The sequence below is a fragment of the Silene latifolia genome, chromosome 2, assembly GCF_048544455.1.
Source record: "Silene latifolia isolate original U9 population chromosome 2, ASM4854445v1, whole genome shotgun sequence".
Taxonomy (NCBI): Eukaryota; Viridiplantae; Streptophyta; class Magnoliopsida; order Caryophyllales; family Caryophyllaceae; genus Silene; species Silene latifolia.
Genome location: NC_133527.1, coordinates 61,574,188 through 61,580,799, shown reverse-complemented (window position 1 = coordinate 61,580,799; position 6,612 = coordinate 61,574,188). Strand labels below are relative to the sequence as shown.

The 6,612-nt window shown below is 36.4% G+C and overlaps 1 long non-coding RNA gene across 3 annotated transcripts; it reads right to left on the bottom strand.

The window, feature by feature from the left end:
• Positions 1–844: 844 nt before the first annotated feature.
• On the bottom strand, positions 845–2,600 carry LOC141629737 (uncharacterized). Of its 3 annotated transcripts, none has more exons than XR_012537341.1 (4): positions 2,395–2,600; positions 1,912–2,026; positions 1,517–1,617; positions 845–1,130 (listed from the first exon to the last, which is right to left on the bottom strand). It is a non-coding gene; the product is annotated as an uncharacterized LOC141629737 (long non-coding RNA). The 3 variants fall into 3 exon arrangements; XR_012537340.1 differs by having other exon boundaries at positions 1,452–1,617; positions 1,932–2,026; positions 2,395–2,599; XR_012537339.1 differs by having other exon boundaries at positions 1,932–2,026; positions 2,395–2,591.
• Between the last annotated feature and the right edge of the window lie 4,012 nt (positions 2,601–6,612).

The following is a 6,612-nucleotide window of genomic DNA, read 5'->3' as shown; positions in this document are numbered from 1 at the left end:
AGGGCTGGAAAGGAAATAGGGTCTGAATCAGGCAGCCTATTGAGGCGCGAGCCGTCAGGAGATGAAACAAATCTGTCCGGTTTGAAAACTGGAAAACAGTTGGTCTGTTTAGGCGCGAGTCAGCAGACTGTCGAAGGGACGTCTTCTGATTATTGAAAACGTTTTGTAAAACGGTTTGTAAAGAGGGTGTTTGAACCCGTCTTTATTTGAAAAGGTCGTTTAGACCGCTTTTGTATTAATGTGAGGAACGGGACTTGAATAATCATCATTGTATTGACAATATTTGATGTCGGGTTCGATTTTGCAAGCTTAACATGAATTGTTTTGAAAAATGATTAGGAACTAATTGTATTAAGTTCATTTGTTTGTAATTAGTCAATGTTTATCATCGTACATGGGTTTAAACCGACATTCACTACAACAAATCTGCTACTTACCGTCCGAAAAAAATGGTCGGTGAGGAGGAAATTGGGTCGGTAAAATCAATTACCTACTGATTTTGGACACTTAACGACCGAAAAATTCGGTCGGTAATAACGGACGGTAAATTGAAATTAACGATCGATTTTTCCGGTCGGTAATTTACCTACCGAATTTCGGTCGGAAATTCAATATTTCAGTCGGTAATTTTACCTACCGAAATAATCAGTCGGTATTTTACCTACCGAATATTTTGGTAGATAATTTATATTCAGTCAGTAATTAAATAATTTCGGTCGGTAATTTGTTTATTTGGTCGATAATTAACTAGTGAATTGTAGGCTATTTTCTGCCTCTCTAGTGCTCATGCTTGCAAATACATTGTACACTTATCAACGCCACATAAATCTATAACCCCCCAGAATGAGATTGAAATCACGAACCATTTAAATTGAACGTCAGAAAAAATGATTTAAATATAAGTACTCTCAACATATACATTTACAATCCCATTCAACAATCTTAAAAAAGAGTACTCTAAAATCCGTAAATCAAACATTATACACATATACAATGCTCTATTACTATGTAAGTCGCATATACTCTAAGGCATGTAACTCGAGCATTAATTTGACTTAGCGATGCCTCAACTTCATTGATCTCTTCACTGGTTCATTGTAGATTTCTTGTTCTCTTGCCTAATCTTTTATCTGCAATGGGAAGTAATAGGAAAAATTTAGTAGCTTCCCAGCACATGACCTGTGCACATCAACCAGAACATAGACAAAATCTGACACACATTAAACACAACTTTACTATGGTTCTAGTGTTAAGCATTGGAATATATTAAATGACAAACCACGTGAATTAAATGTACACAATATGATTGCCAACTTCTTGTTGCTCTAATAATCTATAATCCAACCTTTCTTATACAATCTTAGGCATACACACACATAGGTAATGTTGAAGCTATGCTTGGTCAGGCAACTAACACGACAAAGAGAGGTAGAATTAATTCAGTATCTTGCCTCTGCTTAACGATATTCAATCAACAACACCACAATCGACAAAACTGTAGAAGAGTGTAAGCAACCTTAGCTTAGTCAACGTCCATCGACTTCTCTTCAGACGAGACTTTACTTGACCACAGCTTGATTGTCCTATCATGAGACACGGTAGATATATGTTGTCTATCTGCATCGCCGTAAACAAAAATGACGTGTAAGGTTTCTAATATTATCACCGAGAAATTTCAAGCAATATTTTCACAAATTTACCATCATGCTTCCAAAATAAGGTAAGATAGGATTTACAGATATTATGGGCTGGACAGAAAGCCGAGTACAGACAGACATCAAGGTAACAAAAAATTCTTGAAACCGAGCACAAAGCATAACATATCAGAGAGTCTGAACTATAATTTATTTTCAAAAAATTAGATAAGCTAGACCATCACAAACATCCAGTCAGATAAGGTTAAACCCATACATTTTATGTTAAGTAATTACCAAAGCCCAATGTTAAGTAGAGCACATCCAGTCGCTCCTCGCCTTTCTGCTTTCGTCTCTCCTTAACTTTCTTCTCTATCTCCAACTTCCAGTCGCTGCAACAACAGCAAACCCTCCATCAATCAATAAACAAATTAAAACTAAAACAAAATACTACCACCTTTATCCTATCATTTATTTACTTTCAATTAAAATAGAAAACCCCCAATTTCAAGAGGTCATCAAAAACTAGCTACAAAGCTAATCAAAAACAACATCAATATAACAGAAATCAATCCCCCAAACCAACAAATCAAAATATAAAACCCCCAATTTCACTTAACCCTAACGCTAACTTAAACAACTCTAAATTTTCATTCAATTCATATTAACAAATCAATTACTAAAAAAAACTGTATGTAAATAACTATAATAAACCTTATTAAAACAACTTACAACAAAAAATATTAAGTAAAAATCATACCTATATCAAATTAGCAATTAGATGAGTAGAAGAGAGAGAAGGAAGAGAGTTAGACGACGGACTGGGGTCGGCGGCAATGGGGCAGCGGTGGGTCGGCGGTGTGATATGGTGTGGTATGGTGTCGATAGAATGAGGGAAGAGGAAAGGGAGTGTTAATTATTTTTTAAATGAATATAAGGGGGAAAGGAGTCATGTGTCTGACTTAATATGCGAATGGGTAGGGAATGATTGCATTTCGGTCGGTAAATTAAGTAAAACGGTTGGTAATTGTTGGTTTACCTACCGAATATTTCAATTTAGCGACGTATTTTGTTCGGTCGATAATTTACTGACCACAAATTTTTTTACCGACTGATATCGGTCGGTAATGATTATTACCGACCGATTTTTAGTCAGTCGCTATTTTCCAGTCGGTAACGACCGCTTTTCTTGTAGTGATGGTATGTGGAACCAAGGATGACTTTGCATTTATGACTAATATGTTGGTTTCGAAATGTAAAGAAATGAAATAAAAGGTTTTAAAATATCTTTTAAATTGTGATTAACCAAATATTATCACCGAAACACGGATTAAACCGTCATGGTATAATAAGGAACCAAGGGTGAAAATGTTTTACGGTTAAATTATTTATCATAAAAATGATTTAAAATGGTAAAAACAGGTTAAAAAATAGAAAGAATGAACTCAAACACGTTTGAGTTCTGACCAGGACACCTCATTGGGCGTGAGGCACCTAGTGGTGTTTAGGGCCTTCTGTTTTCGGTCAAAACTCGGTTTTGGCTCATTCGATCCATATTTTGGACGATGTTATGCATATTTTTGCATGTTAAGTTCATAAAATAGATTAAAGACATGAAAGAAGAGGATTATTACACCCTCATACTTACATGCTAGGCTTCAGACCAGAAATCGATGAAAATGTAACAACTTGCTAGGTCGAAAAACTCGGTTGAAAACCGTTTTAGCAATGTAAAGAGTGATTTGTTAAGTTTAGTGATGGTGTAGTTGGTCGGTCAAGTGATTTAATGCACGATGATGGTACCAAACTGTTGGAGTTAGTGTCCTCCACAATAGTGCGTTTACATAATAAATCTCATTAAAGGAATATCATTAGGATATTTATTATTTGATCCTCGTTAGTTGATTAACGTAAATCAATAATGGTTGGCTGACTAGAGTTTGATGTTATTGTCGTGAGACGGCGGTGATCAACTGACCCCTTTCGGTCACACCTAAAGGAACGGACCCCAATTGACAACTAATTAATTGTATGAGATATAATTTATTTAGTCCCTTGATTTATAGACTAAAAGGTTAGTCGTTCATTTTTTAGAGAGATTTTCAATTACGAACTCGAGGCGAGGCAGTCATTATTTAATTATGCGATAATTAAATAAAAAAATTTATGAGACGGGTTTTAGTTAATTAATTGTTAATTCACTAAAATTGTACTAATTGATTAAAGTGATTAATATTAGTACGTAAATAATATGTTTAGCGGTACACATATATTTACGGAGTGATTTGGACAAAATTAATTGGGAAGCATTTAAACATAAAAAGATGTTTAGATAAAATTTACACGTATTTGTGCGACAAATATAAGAATTAATATGGACCCGTAAATCGGTCATGGAAATCGTGTAAGTGGGACTGAGTGTAATACTAAGGTTTTATGAGCCTCTGGGTACTCTATCGAGTGGGTCTTACTCTGTCGAGTAAGGGTGTTTTGGTTTTTAGAAAAGTATTCTGCCTGTAGGGTACTCGATCGAGCATCCTGGGTACTCGATCGAGTAAGTGGCACTCGATCGAGTACGTCAGCTACTCGACCGAGTAGCTCGGTTTACGGGTGATGTTTTGTCGGGTTTCGTTAATAACACGGATTAGTATTTAAATCATTCCGTCATCTTCATAATACACTTTTACAAACCTAACTACATTGAAAAGAGATTTAAGTTACGTTTTTCGCATTCATCCGTGTTATTGACAAATCCCGGAGCTTGAGAGGTCGGATTTCATCGTTCATTACATCTTTGTGATCCTTGCGTCGAGGGTAAGATCTATGTACCGATTTTATATTATTTAATCAAGTTTGTTTAAACCCTAATTTGGGGGATTGGGGATTTGTGTTAGTTTTTGTATGGATAGTGATTATGTGATGATATGTTAGGAGGAGGATTCGTAGAAGAGGCTTTTTGATACAGCTGTTGAGATTGTCTGCGTGTGTTGCATTCCAGGTAGGGTTTCCCTACTCAGTATTAGTCACATAATGTGTTGGTTGTTGGTTGTGATTGTTGTATAATATCGTATTCGTACTGTGACGGTTGTTGGAATTGGTTACCGTTGATAGTTGTAATTGTTTGTATCTGTCTGTGGTATTCGAGGTGCGTCCCTGGCTGAGTGGGGTCACTTGCGGGAGTGGCTTCACGCCCATTATTCGCCTTCTGTGGAACCCGCCACAGAAAGGATGTGCACATTAATGGATTTGGGTTATTCGCTCTATGGTATGAGCGAGCTTAGGTGGGAACGGCCGCGGTCCCCCGCTGGTGGAGTGGAGTAACTTGTTGCGACGGGCACTCTGTCAGGACTACACACTTTAGTGTGTAGTCAGTGATGAGGAGTAATTATGGAGTTTGGGTTATGGGACGGTTGAGATGTGTTGGTTTCTGTGTTATATTGATTATATATATGATTGTGTGATTAGTACTGACCCCGTCTTTGTTTTGAAAAACTGTGGTGATCCATGTGGGGATGGTGAGCAGTTGTTGAGCAGGTATGAGTCGAGACATATGGGCTAGCTGGGATGAGTCACCACGAGATGATAGAGTCTTCCGCTGTAGCTTGATAGTTTGTCAGACATTTTATTTAGTTGTTTAGACAGTTGGTTTAAGAACATGTAACCGTATTTTATCAGTTGGTTTTGGATTGTATTCACTAAACTTTATACTATTTAAATGTTGTTTCTTTATTGTCTTTTGATTATCATTGTCTCGGGAAACCGAGATGGTGACATCTTTATACCTGAGTGGTCCTGGTAAGGCACTTGGAGTATGGGGGTGTCACATTGAGTGTTGCTTTAGTCATAATCATTCCACTTACACAATTTCACTTCCCATAATATTTTTGTTCTTTTCAAATCTATGCTCCATTGGGCATATTAAAATAAGACAAAATCAACACTCCACCTCCTCTCACATGTGTCGGCCTCCGCTTATTATTTCACCCATTCATTTTTGCTTACTCTTGAACATTTGCATGTGAAAATCATTCTTCTCTCTAAAAATAATAAAAACCATTTACTAAGATTTGTTAGTAAACAAAATATTTACTGAGAGTGTTAGTAATATTATAAATATTATCAAGGGTTAAATTTAATAAGTATCTAGTTAATATTTGTTAAATTATTGGGTTTTATTCTTGGGTGCATATTGAAGGAGATCTTCTAATTTGAAGATTTGTTCTAGGAGGATCATCCATCTTTTATTAGCACAAGAACAATCTAGATAGGTGATCTAGATTGTGCCCATATTTACCATCAAAACAATGTAAGGAAAATTGTATTTCCTTAATCTTTATTTATTATGCTTTTATATTTGCATGCATGTTACATAGATCACATAAAAATGAATTATGAGATAATTTGATTTTAATTAGAGAGTCTAATTTGGATCTATGATCTTTCACAAACAATGTGTATGACTTGTATTTTCGATCGGTAGGTTGAAAATACGTGTCGGTTTGTGACTTAAGATGTCGAGTCAAGAATTTTAAGGGAGAGATGAAGGGGCGGACACTCGCGTAAAGATTATGGTGTATGAAGATCGGTACTTATAGAGAAATGGGTGGTTGTGTGCGTTTTGAGCGACGTGGCCGCATGGGCTACTCGAAGAGGCACGAGCCATTTCGCGGGTCTTCGAGCTGTCTTGTCAATATCACACAATTGAAATCATGATTTGGTCTATCCTAGGTTTTGGATGGCATGATTTTTACTTGACCATTCAAGTATACCGGGTATACTTAACATGGAAGCTTTGTGATGTTTGCTTTTTGTGTTTGAATCGGTTTGACTCGTTGTTGGAGTCGGGATTTGAATTTTTGAGTCGGTTGTTGGTCTAGTGTCGGTTTTGACTCTAGTTAGTGTCATTGAGACCCCTTCGTCGAGCATAAAACACTACAGGTACTTCTAAAAAGTTTTGAAATGTTTTGTTTTTGAAATC